This window comes from Pongo pygmaeus, chromosome 19 (genome assembly GCF_028885625.2).
Source record: "Pongo pygmaeus isolate AG05252 chromosome 19, NHGRI_mPonPyg2-v2.0_pri, whole genome shotgun sequence".
Lineage (NCBI taxonomy): Eukaryota > Metazoa > Chordata > Mammalia > Primates > Hominidae > Pongo > Pongo pygmaeus.
This window is the reverse complement of record NC_072392.2, coordinates 83,077,629-83,094,561: the sequence shown is the minus strand read 5'-3', so window position 1 is coordinate 83,094,561 and position 16,933 is coordinate 83,077,629. Positions and strand designations below refer to the sequence as shown.

Below are 16,933 nucleotides of genomic sequence, written 5' to 3'. Positions count from 1 at the left end.
GACCAGTTACCCGATACCTCTGGCAACTTAGAACAATCAAGTCATGAGTTATAGAAGATGTAAATTGCAACTTGTAACTCACTATAACATAAATATCTGTTACCCCCATGTGAAATACAGAAATGCTTCAACAATTAGATGGTTTTTTCTTTAAATCAGAAATGCCTTAACAGTTCAATGAAATATAATTCTGATCAAAGAAGTTCCTCAAGTATTCTTAGATGATAAAACAAATTATTTTTGAAAGCTAAGGCAATTTGCTATCCATTATTTTTTCCCCTTTAAATAGCGCATGTTGCCCTTAATCAAATGGAAGAATCATGACAACTTGGCCTTTTATTAAAGTATTTTCACAAGATAAGACATATTCTGTGAGGCATTTAAAGGACTGCAGAAAGGAGGTAAAAATGCTGCTTATGTCTCAGATTTTATTTCTTTTGATTACTTTAATCATCCTAGAATAACTTAATAATAAATAGTGGTTTAAATTAAAGACACTACAGTCACATATTTCTGCATAACTAAAAGCAACAGGAAATGCCATTTTGCATATTCTGTACTGAAATACTTCTGGTAAGGACTGGCCATATAAAAAAGTGGTAATCTTCACATTTATGAAGTTCAAGTTATATGTATACTTAAAATTTGCTTATTAGTAAAATGTTTGGTCTTAAACTATACTTCATTTCCAGCAAGCAGAGGCCATAATTTGTTAATGGGAACCTCAGTATTTTACAAAGGGTTTAACAAAAACTATTTATTCATATTTCTGAAAATTAGGAAGTTTTTAAATTATTGAAGTCTTTTTTTTTTTTTTGACTGGCCAATTTCATTTCAATGACCTGGGTTGGATGTTGTTTTATTCAAGACAGTAGTTTATTCTGACAAGACCATAGGAAGAAAGAAAAGAAAGAAAGAAAATCATTTATCCCATGTGAAAGCTTTTAAAACCACTTTGCCAGTTCATGTCACTATTTTAATATTGGAATGTGACCAAAGAGTCTTTCTACATATCTTTTGTATTGCTACTGAATACAGCCAGATTTATATATGGAAGAGTGCTTGGTTGTTTTTTGTTTTGGCTTTAAAAACAAGCAAAAAAGAAAGCTTAAAACAAAACAAAACAAAAGCAATGTTGGTAGTGCTCTTCACATACACATTCCCTTTAAAATGTAGTTTTGAAAGTGGAGTAGAGGGGTTAGCTCCTCTACCTCCTTGTGTCCCCGTTGGGCCCACCCCATCCCACTCCAGCCAACACAGTGGCTGTTGTTGTAAGAAAGTGTGTCATACTGGCTCCATTTGCACGTGAACTCTGTGCTCATTTTTTGCAAGATCCATTTCCAGAAAGTCTTCAGGTATGTCCTGTAAAGTCTTCGCACGATGGCTCACTACCTTTGTTTCACCTGAATGATGACGCTGGCACAGTCCCATCTTACACGGTCTCACCAGGGCGAGGCACACAGCAGCCAGGGCCATGCCAGCTGTGCAGGAGTAGAAGGCCCTGCTGTAGATCTTACTTTGGTCCACCAACAAACCTAGAAGAGAGCATGGCGTCCGTTAGCAGCATCCTTCCTAGACATAAGCCCCTCACCCAGGGGACCATCCCATTCAGAAGCCTCTCAGTTTCATTGCCTTCGTTGTTTTCTTTTGTGTTTCTAAAGAAAAATGGGTGTTAAAGGCAGAAATCTTTACTAGACTGGAGAGGAGAAAGAGACAAACACACAATATATTCTCCTTGGGCTAAGTCTGTCCTAGCAGAGAATCTAAAACCGGGGACATTTAGATGCATACTTCTTTGAAAAGGTAATATTCTTTGGTAGGAAGGAACTGTATTATTTTCACTTAAATTAACTTTAGGTTTTTATTGCACGACCTCGGGTCACTGCAACCTCCGCCTCCCAGGTTCAAGCGATTCTCCCACCTCAGCCTCCCAAATAGCTGGGATTACAGGCGCCTGCCACCATGCCTGGCTACTTTTCATATTTTTAGTAGAGACGGGGTTTTGCCATGTTGGCCAGGCTGGTCTGGAACTTCTGACCTCAAATGATCTGCCCGCTTCATCCTCCCAAAGTGTTGGGATTAGAGGCATGAGCCACTACGCCTGGCCCACTGTAGGTATCTTTTGACAGGGGGTACAATTTCTAATCACAACACTTTAAAGACCCATTTGGGATCTAAGCTATGAAACATACCTATGTCCCTCTTACAAAGAAATATTCTATACAAATCAATTAGGTATTTACAGAGTGCTGCTTTCTATTCCCAAATACCTTTCCTAAGAAGTGAAGATGACTTACAGAAGTCCGATATTTCTTTCATTCCAAAAGTCAGGTGGGCTCTGAAGGTGATAAATCCATGCGTTCCTGTCTAGCATGACAGAAGGCAAGGTGATAGAAAAAGCCTGGGTCGACCTGGCGCGGTGGCTCACACCTATAATCCCAGTACTTTGGGAGGCTGTGGCAGGCGGATCATGAGGTCAAGAAATCAAGACCATCCTGGCCAACATGGTGAAACCCCGTCTCTACTAAAAATGCAAAACTTAGCTGGGCGTGGTGGTGGGCGTCTGTAGTCCCAGCTACTCGGAAGGCTGAGGCGGGAGAATGGCGTGAACCCAGGAGGAGGAGGTTGCAATGAGCCGAGATCGGGCCACTGCACTCCGGTCTGGTGACAGAGCGAATTTCCGTCTCAAAAAAATAAATAAATAAAAGCCTGGGTCAGTCTGGACTACAGACACAGCTTCCAGTCCTGATTCAACCACTAATTTACCATCTGACCTTTGGTTTCAATTCTTTGGCCTTCAGTTTCCATATATATATATATGTGGAAACTGAAGGCCAAAGAATATATATTTATTTATTTATTTTTTGAGACAGAGTCTCACTTTGTCACCCAGGCTGGAGTGCAGTGGCGTGATCTCGGCTCACTGCAAGCTCCGCCTCCTGGGTTCACACCATTCTCCTGCCTCAGCCTCCTGAGTAGCTAGGACTACAGGTGCCCGCCACCACATATGCCAGCTAATTTTTTGTATTTTTAGTAGAGACGGGGTTTCACTGTATTAACCAGGATGGTTTCGATCTCCTGACCTTGTGATCTGCCTGCCTCGGCCTCCCAAAGTGCTGGGATTACAGGCATGAGCCACCACGCCTGGCCAGTTTCCTCATATTTAAATCAAGAGGGCTGGCTCAAGTAATCTCTAATCCCTGGCAGCTCTAAAATTCAATGGAAATATAAAACAGCAGTAAGTTTTTTTATGGCTTGAACAGGAAGCTAGCACAATTCATAAGGGAAAGTAGACAAGCGTTTGTATTTTATGTATTTAAATTACCTGCAAGGGGCAGTCCAGCCAGTCCTGCTATGCTCTGAATGAAGATGTAGACCCCAGCTGCAGAAGACATCTTCTCAATGCCCACGACATCATCCTCAGCAAGCAGTGGAATGTGGGTCCCTGCTATTGTTCCAACCATAAACCCAAAAAATATGCTACATGACATTAGACCCCAGAATTCCCTAGCAAAAGTAAAGGCAAACAGAAACACAGTCAATAAGATGACACAGATGAGCTCAATGTAAATCATACAAATGGGCTCTCTGTTGAGGACAAAACCAGCTCCGATCCTCCCGAAAACTTCTGCAATGGCCATCGTAGATAATAAAAAAGCAGCGCAGTCCTGGTCAATGCCCAGACTAATGCCCAGAGGAATGATGTACAAGGAAGGTGCAAAGAATCCCAGTGTTGCAAAGAGACCAAATAATGCATAACAAATAAAACTTTTCTCTTTCAAAATGGAGAAGTCTAATAGCGGGGCTTTCTTTTCGCTTGGCCTGGGGCTGGTCTTCACCAGGACCTGCTGCATGTCGGCCTTCGGCTCCAGTTCCCGGTTAGTGTGAGTAGGCACATTTTTAGGTGAGGTAGTTAGTTCTACTCCTGAGTCAATGGAGTCTATTGAGGTTCATGTTTTCTCATTTTCAAGCATATACTGCGCTTCTTTCCGATTTTCCTGGATGACTTTTTGGTGACGCTGGTCCTCTGATGATGATGGGTCTGAGCAGTGCTCTGAAGATGACAATGTTTAACTGTAGTAGGCCCACGAAGAGGAGGCTGTATCTCCAGCCAATGCGCTCCTTCAGAGCCATGATTGCTTGAATAGGCAGGAGTGCAGAAGAAATAAAATATAAGGTCAATAATGGACTCAAGACCCGGGAGAAGCCATCAAGAAGAAATATGGATCCAGATTTGATTATAAGTTTTGTGGAAATTTATTATACTCAGCATTATGAATGTACTCAATCTTTTTTTTTTTTTTTTGAGATGGAGGCTTGCTCTGTTGCCCAGGCTGGAGTGTAGTGGTGTGATCTTGGCTCACTGCAACCTCCACCTCCTGGTTTCAAGCAATTCTCCTGCCTCAGCCTACCAAGTAGCTGGGATTACAAGCATGTGCCACCATGCACAGCTGTTTTTTGTGTATCAAGTAGAGACAGGGTTTCACCATGTTGGCCAGGCTGTTCTCCAACTCCTGACCTCAGGTGATCCACCCACCTCGGCCTCCCAAAGGGCTGGCATTACAGGCATGAGCCACTGTGCCTGGCCAAAAATTTTGTTTTGAGATGATCTGCACACAGGTAAGAATGCTGTCTTTATTAGCATAATCTAAATCCACGTTGAATGTAGCTCTTTTGAAAAAGGAGAGGACATAACAGGTGAACAATTGCAAATTACTAGATTATTCTGGAATGCATGTGTCAAGAAAGCCCTACCACTGCATATGTGCCCAGCTAGGAATTCAAGCCTATTATTAAGGTGGTCTGAATTCCTAAAGTGGGGGTTAGGGAGGACAGATCCTAAAAATGAGCTGGAGAAGAGACGTAAATAACCTCTCATTACGCATACACTTAAAGTCATCCATAATGTTGGCAAAAGTTAGCATAGCAAGAATACCTGAGTGACGTCCCCCATCCACATTAATACTTAGACTGTTGTAGTCCACCTACCTGGTGTGAAAGCAATGTATGTATCTGTGTGTAAATGTTCTCCTCTTAGAAGCACACCAGTCACATTGGAGTAGGATGCACCCTACTGACCTTATTTAACCTTAATTGTATACTTCTCTAAAGATGTTGTCTCCAAATATGGATACTCTAAGATACTGAGGGTTAGGACTTCAACATATGAATTTGACGGGGGTGGGTGGGCACAATTTAGCTCATAAAACTCACTAAGGTTTAATTAGGTAATTAGGGCATGGACTATTGAGCATTCTACTGTTAATTTAGTTTTTATGTTTGGAAAACATTTTGAAACATAATGATTTGTATTTATAATTTCATTATTTATATTTTCATTATGTTTAGGGTTGCTTGGAGGTAAATGAAGAAAGAAGAGTTCCACATTAGTGAGGCAGGGATGTCAGTATATAAGGAATTGGAAAGACATCAATGATAATGGCAAAAGCTGCTTATAAATTAAATTAAGAGCTTAATTAAACTGAGGAAAAAAGCATATTGCCAAATTACATGCAGTTGTTTTGTAACAGCATTTATCCACTTGCTATGCCCTGAGATTTCCAAGGCACATTCCTCTACTAAGTATATTATAAGATGATTACATATGCATAGTACAAGTATGTTATGGAAGGCTATGTTAACTGATATAGTGGGACCACAATAGTATGTGTAAGTGAGATTTGGAAAATTTGATATGCCAGCAAGGGCAAAGAAGTGTTGAATTTGCAAGTTTGTGCACATATTCTGAAAATCCAGGCAGCTATTTCTCCTTTTGAATTGTTCCCTTGGCTAGGGGATAAGGGTGAGACACAATACACATTTGAATGTGTCACTTTGTAAATTACCACTGCAATATTATCAGTGTATGTTGAAAAACTGGTACTTATATGTACTAATATTATCTACCATGAAAAAACAATTAAAATTTTAAAATATTATGTAAATTAAATAAAGTTCAAATACCACTAGCCAGAAAAAATATTTGGATATTATAGTCTGGGGTCAGAAGAGGAAAAACTTTATGTACAGTATCAAAATTAATTTTTATTTCAATTTAAATGCATCATCATATAACATGGTTTCATAACTGAAATTACATTTGTCAGAATTTGACATTTTTATTAAAGAATTGAGGGAAAACTGATGGTTATAATATTGATATGCAAGGTAAATAAACCTTTTTTCATTGTTATAGGAATGAATTGCTCAGAAATAATTGGCCAATGTCAACCACATATCTGTTTCCATGGAAACTGCAGCAATATTACTTCAAATAGTTTCATTTGTGAATGTGATGAACAATTTTCAGGTAAAAAAATACATATATATACATATATATACCATTTGTCCTGGATTTTTTAACCAATTACTATTATTTATAGTTGCGTTAGAATAAATAGGGATGGGTTTGATAAATCACCACTTGGTGCTTGAAATTCTGCCATCATCTTTTCTAGGAGTGTGAACTACAGAGATATACATAAGCAGAAAATTATTTTTTAACATGAGGATAATATGGTAATGTAACCAGTGATAACCTACCTCTCTTTTTCAATGCTTTTCAGATGCAAATTGTATCATATCAATTATTCAAGGACAGCTTGTAGGACTTTGAAGACCCAAGCAGCCAAAAACTAGCTAATTCCTCCTTATTTCAGTTGGTATGAAGAGAAGTTACTAATAATGCTGCTCTTCCAGCACAAGGCTTCCGGGATGCCAGTGAGCTTGGTCAGTGGGAACCACAGGAAATTATGAGTTATGTTTATGTTATTTATGAGAGAAAAATTGAGGCTACCAGTCTTGTCACAGGGTTTATAGATAATTGCCTTGCGTGCCACCATGCCTGGATAATTTTTGTATTTTTAATAGAGAGAGGGTTCCACCATGTTGGCCAGGCTGGTCTCAAACTCCTGACCTCAGGCGATCCGCCCGCCTCAGCCTCCAAAAGTGCTGGGATTACAGGTGTGAGCCACTGTGCCCAGCTCCCCATTAAATCTTATCACACAGCTTCTTCAAGTTTGACTCCAATGGAGAGAACTGATACTTCGGCAATATTCTATCTTCTACTCCATGAGCATAAACTAATGCTATCCTGAGAAAACTAGAATGATTACCCTATGAAGGTTAGTAACTATAATAGGGGTATTTTTTGCATTATTTTGAGACCTACAGCCTGTGCCAAAAGTGTACAGGAAGCATCACATTTAAAAGATGTATAAAATATTTCTATATCTATCCATCTGATATGGCTTGACTGTGTCCCCACCCAGGTCTCATCTGGAATTCCCACATGTTGTGGGAGGGACCTGGTAGGAGGTAATTGAATCAGGGGGGCAAGTCTTTCTCATGATAGTGAATAAGTCTCACGAGATCTGATGGTTTTAAAAAAAGGAGTTCCCCTGCACAAGTTCTCTGTCTTTGCCTGCTGCCATCCATGTAAGATGTGACTTGCTCTTCCTTGCCTTCTAATACATCATCTATCTGGTTATTTCATACTTATTTTCTAATATTTTATTATTGGTTTCTTCAAAACTCTTCAGAAATTAATATATGTATATTTTCCACAATGATCAACTGTGCATATTAATATATATTATTTTATATATGAATCTGGATTCATAATTGAGATTATGTTCCAATGAGTCATAGTAAAAGTACAGAAAATTAATATTTTGGCCGGGCGCGGTGGCTCACGCCTGTAATGCCAGCACTTTGGGAGGCCGAGGCAGGCAGATCACGAGGTCAGGAGATTGAGACCATCCTGGCTAACACGGTGAAACCCCATCTCTAATAAAAATACAAAAAATTAGCCGGGCATGGTGGCGGGCGCCGTAGTCCCAGCTACTCTGGAGGCTGAGGCAGGAGAATGGTGTGAATCTGGGAGGCAGAGCTTGCAGTGAGCCGAGATCACCCAACTGCACTCCAGCCTGGGCGACAGAGCCAGACTCTGTCTCAAAAAAAAGAAAAAAAAAGAAAATTAATATTTCTAATGCCTTATCAACCAATGATTATTATAAAACTAGCCTTTATGTCAAGTTCTCATTGCTCTTGAATTTCATTCCAAACAGAATTTTGGAATTCATATAATTGGGAATACTATAGTTGTCATACCTCAAGCAGTTTAATAACCCACTTCTAATACAAATTTACATTAAGACTGCAAATAATTATGGTGTAGAGTATGACAATCCTATTTCAAAACTAAACAGCCTTTAGAAAAACAAATTCTTGATTTTTCAGATATCTCAAATATTGTGAAATAGAGTATATCTAAGAATAATTAGCCATGAGGTCAAACTTAATTTTCAAACATTATAAAAGTAAAATTAAGAATTAAAATCTAATCTAAAACCACATGAAAATTTATTCTTCATTGTAATCCCAAATTTGAAAATGTTATATAAGATTTATGCTCCATTAGAAAGTGATTTATGGTAATTGTATAAGATTTATTGCTAAATTTTTAAAGGTGTATTTTTGATCAATGCAAGGAAATGTTAAAATTACTATGCTATACATTATTAGTTCATGACACATTTTCAAATATGAATGTGATGTAGAAACAGGTGATTGTCAGAAAATAAACTCTTTGTTTTTAGTTTGACTAAATTAAAGCTACCAAAAACAAGTTTAGTTTCAAGATAGGAAAGTTTATTTGTAAGGATGCTGGGATGTTTGAACCCAAGATGAGTGATGTTAAAAAGGTTTTGCAATGGCATTCAATGAATAAAAAATGTTTAGAGTTCAGTAACTTCAGTTACCATTTTGGACAGATAACAAGAGATCCAATCTGACTGGTAGAGAATAGTGTAAGACATTTAGAATAGTTTAAATCAGAGAGTAGACAGATTATTTTCCAATGTAAAGTACATATTTCTCCATTTGCATAGTCCTCACCAGTGGGTAGAATTTATGAAGAATAGAATTTGGTTCATGGAAAGAAAAGCAGGCAGGAGCTAAATCAGATATAACTTTCTTCATATTTAATAATTGAACCTTAATCCTATTTTGAGACTCAATTCCGATAGAAGTTGGAAAATTAATCTGTCAGTTTAACCCTATCTCTAACCCCCTGCCATGTAGAGAATTGAACTAGCCCTCGCTCTCATAAGTGGAATTTTAAAAATAATGTGAGTTGCATGAGCTGATAAGCACACAGGTATAGTCAATGTTAACGCTTAGTATTTATAAAATTTGGAATGATAATTTATGGCAAATGTTTAACACATTTAATAATGTAAATAGTTTTTAAGGCATTGAATAGGTAGGAGTTCATATAGGTTTACTCTGGGTTGTTATTACTTTTACATTGTCAAACTTTATTTTGTAGTATTTTTCTTCTTGATTCTCTAGTCGCTATGACAATTATTAGCATTGATGGTGACTTTTATTTCCAAGCACAGCATAATCCACAATAACATAATATTTAAAAGCAAAGGCTCTGGGCCAGGCGCGGTGGCTCACGCCTGTAATCCCAACACTTTGGGAGGCCAAGACAGGTGGATCACAAGGTCAGGAGATCGAGACCATCCTGGCTAACACGGTGAAACCCCGTCTCTACTAAAAATACAAAAAAATTAGCCAGGTGTGGTGGTGGGCACCTGTAGTCCCAGCTACTTGGGAGGCTGAGGCAGGAGAATGGCGTGAACCCGGGAGGCTGAGCTTGCAGTGAGCCAAGATCGCACCACTGCACTCCAGCCTGGGTGACAGAGTGAGACTCCGTCTCAAAAAAAAAAAAAAAAAAAAAAGCAAAAAAGCAAAAAAGCAAAGCCTCTGTATCGGTTACTAACTAACATGAACAATTTCCTTTCCTTTGCTACCATACTCCATCCAGATAAAGAACTGAATGTTCCTCTGAACCTTCCAATTAATTTCTTCCATTGTGATGAATCCTCCATAGATTTATTGGCAAAACATTATTTCCAAGTGTTCTCCACCCTACTATAAACTCAAAATAGTTTATGTGTCTACCAACAACGTAGTGTATATATGAACTTAATAAATAGTAATTATTGATAATTATGAGATCTCAGGATGCTAATGAAACTTTTTATTGCTTGTATTGAGAAATGAGAGTATAAATTGATTATAAAATGAAAAGACTTGAATGCTCAATAAAGCATATAATTTGGCTAAAGTTATTAAACAGATATATGTATATGCCAATGTGAATGTCTTTTTATTGTTGTTCAATGTATAGAATACTTTTTTCCTTTTTTTAGTTGACAAAAATATTTATAGGATACAGAGTGATATTTTGATATAACTATACAATATGTAAGGATCAAATCAGAGTAATTAACATATTCATCACTTTAAACATTTATCATTTCTTTGTGTTGTGAAATTCAGAATCCTCTCTTCTAGCTTTTTAAAAATATACAGTAAATTACAGTTAACCATATTCACCTTACAGTGTTGTAGAACACCATAAATAATTCCTTCTATCTAGCTATAATTTTGTATCTGTTAACCAAACTGTCCCCATCCTCCTTTTCCCTACCCTTCCCAGCATCTAATACTCACAATTCTATTCCCTACTTTCATGAGCTCAAATTTTACTTAGGTCTCACATATGAGTGAGAATATACAGTATTTATCTCTGTGCCTGACCTATTTCACTTAATATAATGTCCTACAGGTTTATCCATGTTGCCAGGAATGACAGGATTTCATTCTTTTTATGACCGAATAGTATTCCATTGTGTATATAGACCACATTTCCCTTATCCAAGCATCTCTTCATGGACATATAGGTTGATTCCATATCTTGACTATTAGGAATAATGCTATAATAAATATGGGGGTGCGGCTATCCCTTTGATATACTAATTTCATGTCCTTTGGTTATTTTTAATTGCTATTTAATATGCACCTTTCTTTTTATCAGAAAGTCCATGAAGTAGTAAATAAAATAATTAAACTCATCTCTATTTTACCTTTTGAGGAAATGGCAGAAATATAATTATAATTTGGAATTATTTGACTCCACTGATTTTGATCTTTAATATAATATGTTGCTTTTCTGGTTTATTCATGAAAATGTCAATGAAATATTTAATAATGTGGTAGTATCTGTGTATATTTATATAAGGCTCGTAATATCCTATAGCCCTTGAAAGCCAGTATGGCTCACTCACTCTGCCATTTTTAAGTTGTCTTTTTACTAATGATTTGTAGAAAAACTGTATATGTCCTGGATAGAAGTCACTTGTCAGGTATGCATATAGTACAAATAATTTTTTTTCTGTATCTGGCTTTTTATTTTTTTGATATTTATTTATTTATTTATTTATTTATTTATTTATTTAGAGACAAGAGTCTTACTCTGTCACAAGGCTGGAGTGCAGTGGCACAATCTCGGCTCACTGCGACCTCCACCTCCCGGGTTCAAGCAATTCTCCTACCTCGGCCTCCCGAGTAGCTGGGACTACAGGCGCCCACCACCACGCCCAGCTAATTTTTTTTTCTTGTATTTTTAGTAGAGACGGGGTTTCGCCATGTTGGTCAGGATGGTCTCAATCTCCTGACCTCATGATCCGCCCGCCTCAGCCTCCCAAAGTGCTGGGATTACAGGTGTGAGCCACCGTGCCCGGCCACCTTTTTATTTTATTTTTTCATGTATTTTGATAAGCAAAAGTTTTCAATGTTAATAAAATCAATTTATCATTTTAAAACACATTTTGTAGGTGTTGTGCCTTCTTTAGGAAACATTTGCATGTTCCAAAGTCATAAGTAATTTCTTCAATGCATTCTTCTAGAAGACATATAGTTATTTAGCCCTCTGTTAAGGTTTATTATCCACTCAGTTAATTTTTGCATTTCATGGAAGGTTGGTTTATTTTTTTTTAATATATGGAAATAGAGTTCCGCACCATGTGGCAACTCTTTCTTTTACCCATAGATTTGCTTGGCATCCTATCAAAAATAAATTAAACACATATGTGTGTATGTCTAGTTCTGTAATTTCTATTCTTTGCTATTGGTCTGTTTTTCTTTCCTTGGCCAATACCAGTGTCTCTTGATAGTGTATATTTATATTAAAACTTGAGGTTCTATAAAACAAATCCTCCAGTTTCTTAGTCTTTATCAAAATTGTTCTGACTATTCTAGATCCTTTGCATATACATATAAATCTTAGAATTCACTTGTCAATTTATTTTAAAAATTCTACCAGAATTTTAATTCAGCCTCTTTTGATATTTGCCAAATATTTGCCAAGGAGTTATTTGCCAAAATATATCTTTCCTTTCCTTCTACAGTTACACGTATGGTAGACTCAGAATTCTCCTACTGGTCACTGAGGCTCTATTCATTTTAGTTCAACCATTTGTGGTCCTCTCACTATTCTTCAGATTAGATAATTTCTTTGGATAAGTTTTTGAGTTTACTCATGCATTCTATTTCTGCCTGGTTTTGTTCATTCTTAAAGGACTTTGTGCAGATTTCTGTGTGTTTTTATACAGAACTTTTGTAGTTTTCAGTGAGAGAGTTCATCTGAAAAAAAGCTACACCACCAACACAGAACAGCAAATGTCAGTGTGGCTTTCTCTCTCTTTCTGTTTAATTTTCAGAACTTTTCTGTGTTTCCAGTGAAACAAGCAACTCTTCAGTGATTCTAAACAGGGCCCTTTCAAGTAGAAACAGTAATTTGGGACATTTAACTAAAATCAATTACGTATAATTAGGCATAAAGATCAATTTCTTGTAAAGTGGTCCTGACTTCACTATAATTTGGTAATTGTTTAAAAATGAAATTCACTAATATAAATGAGGAAACCAGTAAATGGAGCACTGTCAAGAGGATGAATTTAAGGGGAAAGAGAATTGAGTAGCATTTTTCATGTGTTTTTCTTAAGACGAAATGAACCAATTAATGTAAAATACTTGGTAAGCATTTAATTAATTTTAGCTTTGGCTACTTTTGCTATTGTTTGGCATAACAACTTCTCATTTAATTTTATTTCCACCATTTTGTGAATACAGTCAAATCCGGTATCCTTTTTATGGCGTTCAGGAGTTTATGTAATTGAAGTCTATCTACTTTTATAAGCATTTTTCAATATTTTCTTAACCAATCATTTGCTCTAATCAACTAGTGTTAGTGATTGTATTATGAACAGGCCATATACATTCATATTTTCTCTGCTGTCACTCATATATTATATCTTCTCTAGAATAAAGTCTCTCTTCTTTTCCTTCACTTCTGCAAAAATCCCCTTCCTTTACTCCTCCTACTGATTTGCAAAGTTCTTGACAGCAAAGCCTGTGATTGATTCAAATTTACAGCCCTATTTTACAGCACATATAAGGTATTGAATAAATGTTTGATAATGAGAAGAGTACAAGATGTGGGGATGTTTTTAATCTTAAAAGAAGTTCAAAGTATTATCATTCTCTTCTGACAGACATATTTGAAAATAAGTGCTACACAATTTTTTAGTCTGAAATCACAGGGTTATATTTGAGTATTGCATATCCTGGTTATTTTTATTTTTTTTTTTTTTTGAGGCAGAGTCTCACTCTGTTACCCAGGCTGGAGTGCAGTGGCACGATCTTGGCTCACTGTAACCTTTGTCTCCTGGGTTCAAGCGATTCTCCTGCTTCAGCCTCCAGAGTAGCTGGGACTACAGGCGCATGCCACCATGCCCAGCTAATTTTTTGTATTTTTAGTAGAGACGGGGTTTCACCGTGTTAGCCAGGATGGTCTTGAACTCCTGACCTCATGATCCGCCCGCCTCGGCCTCCCAAAGTGCTGGGATTACAGGCATGAGCCACCATGTCTGGCTGAGTATTGTACACTGTTATTGCCATGTATAGAAAGAAAAGAATCACAGCTTCCTCTCCGTGTTTTATTAACACACAGAAAAGAACTTTGAAAAAATACCATTTATCAAAAATGAAATGTATGATTTGCTACAAATGGCCATATGGAAAATATGATACCTGCTTATTTTTGACTCAGAGTGCATTCAATTTTTATACTAATTGAAAATTACATGATTGCGTTTTGTTTTAAAAGTGAAAAAAATGTAATAACTGCTTTTAGCCTTGTAATATTGAATGTGTCAATTGGTTCCCCTTGTAGAATGTTGAATGGCTGTCACTGGTGACAGACGTTCCATACATCGCAGTAATACTGCTTATATAATTGTGATAATTTTCCACTTCTTATTTGTCATTTTTAGTGATTTAAAAATCCCTTGATGACTCCCTGAAAAATGACTGATGTTTTTCCTGTATTAAGTAATTTCTGCTGGTAAAGTGTAAGTCTTTTAATAATTTCTTGAATTCTGTTCAAGTCTGCATATTTTCATTCATTGTTCAACTAAACAGGTGTGACAGTTTATAGAATTCCATGCAGAAACATCTCTCTAATTACTCCATCTTGGGACTTAGAAATGTGTTTTATGGGGAAATGCCATAAGCTTATTTTTTAGATACAGGAACATTTCTGAACATATGGCTTCAACTTTAGTACAACTTTAGTATTTAGTACAAAAACTTGAAACTTGAAAATCTAGAAAGTTAAATTTACAAGGCATTTTACCTTTTCTCTGCAGGTAACCTTATTATTGTATCTTGTCTGTGATACTCAGTGATATTACAGTTTCAGAAGCTGGCTATAAAAGCACAATACCATAATTAAGGTGTCATCACCCTTTCGATAGATATCATACTTGATTTCCTAGAATGTTGATTTGATTAGTGTGATTAAAAATTCTAAATTTTTACAACCTATTTTATCATGTCCAGGCTTACCTTAGTAACCCAATCATATTCATATCGTATAGGTTTAAAAGCAATTTTAGAAATGGCTTATAATAAATGAACCTTTCCTGATTAAAGATGAAGATTTGGACATGATTAATACATTTTGAACTCAAATTATACCACAGTTCAGGGGAATTTTCCATTAAGCTTAAAGGCAAATTTAAAAATAATCTGAGATAGTGAATTAAATTAAGATGTACATATAAACATCTTTTTATTTTATTATTATTATTTTTTAGACGGAGTCTTGCCCTGTCACCAGGCTGGAGTGCAGTGGCACAAACTCAGCACACTGCAACCTCTACCTCCCGGGTTCAAGCGATTCTCCTGCCTCAGCCTCCTGAGTAGCTGGGACTACAGGTGTGCTACCACGCCCAGCTAATTTGTATTTTTAGTAGAGACAGGGTTTCACCTTGTTGGCCAGGATGGTCTTGATCTCTTGACCTTGTGATCTGCCCGCCTTGGCCTCCCTAAGTGCTGGGATTACAGGCATGAGCCACTGCACCCAGCCATAAACATCTTAATGAGCAATCAATTTTGTAAATTTGGGGGAAAATGTAATTTATTTTTCTGTCCTTTATGCATTAGATTTTATTCGGTTGGTATTTGTTAGTCTGTCTATGGTAGATCAACTCTGATGGCAGGGTATACTTGAAATTAGACCTTTTAAGGAACATCTTTAACAGAGTTTATGCTGTTTGATAAAACAAATGTCATGTATCATGGCAGATGAACCCACCATTTGGTGTTTAGGATCCAAGTTTCACTTCAGGAGCAGGGTCGCAAAAAACTGAAGCTTCTCGAATTCAATCATGCCTGTTTGTTGGCAAGTTACTTTTTTTAAATAAGAGAGTAATCCTCATATCTTCTGACAAAATTTTACTTAACTAATTGCTCTTAAGAGATGTTATACTTGTATAATAAAGAATCTCATTGATATAGTGAGAAATACAGAGCGAACATCATTTTTAGCTTACTGAAATCATGTAATCGGTTCTATAATATTCCTTAATTATTTATTATTTTCTGAGTCTAAGATTTTTAAAATGGAATAAATTAAATTACTCCATGAAGAGAAAGCTGGGAAAAGTGCTTGTGTGTGTGTGTGTGTGAGTGTGTGTGTGTGTGTGTCAGGGGGTACAAAAATTTACAAAATGAGTATATACTTAAGGTAAACAACATATGTCAGATGATTTTTATTTCAGTGATTTTAAAACAGTTATTGACCAATGGTTTTCTGATTAAATCTCAGATGTTCATTTTAAAATAGTGCCTTCTCATCCTTTTCAGCATTTCTTCATAGAAAAGTAATTATCTGGCTACTTATCATTAACTAAATATAAAATTATTTTCAAATAAATATCCTTGACCACACAGAATTTTGTTAGTATAGCATTATATGTAAATTTAGCTCTATAATTTTGAATTTTCAGTTTATTTTAAAATTTTGAAATATTATTAATAAACTCCTTCTTCCACTGAGTATATGTAAAGACCAATGGCAGAAAGATTCAATATAACTATTATTGAATAAATGAAAAGCAGTAGCTCTTTTATCTCATCTAATATAGTTTGTTTTTATGACCAAGAACCAAGAACTACTCATATATTTTTAGTGTTTTGAACTCTGCACAATGTTTTCATGCAAAGATGGCATTCAATGATTTTAACTATGAGAAAAGAAATACAATAACAATTAAGTGCTATATATTTCAGACTCTTCTCTTAGGTAGACAGTTGGACTAGGAGATGGTTACTTCTCCCAAAAGAGACACTGTGATTTTCTCAGTAAATTTATTTTGAATGCTGATAAAACACTTCTGTCTGAAAAAATCTGACTTTTTTTTTTTTTTTTTTTGAGACGGAGTCTCACTCTGTCGCCAGGCTGGAGTGCAATGGCACAATCTTGGCTCACTGCAGCCTCCGCCTCCCGAGTTAAAGTGATTTTCCTGCCTCAGCCTCCCAAGTAGCTGGGACTACAGGCACCGCCACCACGCCCAGCTAATTTTTGTATTTTTAGTAGAGACGGAGTTTCACCATGTTGGCCAGGATGGTCTTGATCTCTTGAACTTGTGAAAAAATCTGAATTTTATCAATAGCTGAAGCTCTGGGAGTTCAGTTTATATTTCAAGCACATTTTTTCTCTATGCCTTTGATC

The 16,933-nt window shown here is 36.5% G+C and overlaps 1 pseudogene; it reads right to left on the bottom strand.

Annotated features, from left to right (window-relative positions):
* Positions 1–1,257: 1,257 nt before the first annotated feature.
* Positions 1,258–4,134, bottom strand: LOC129018192 (monocarboxylate transporter 7-like; annotated as a pseudogene).
* Positions 4,135–16,933: the final 12,799 nt, after the last annotated feature.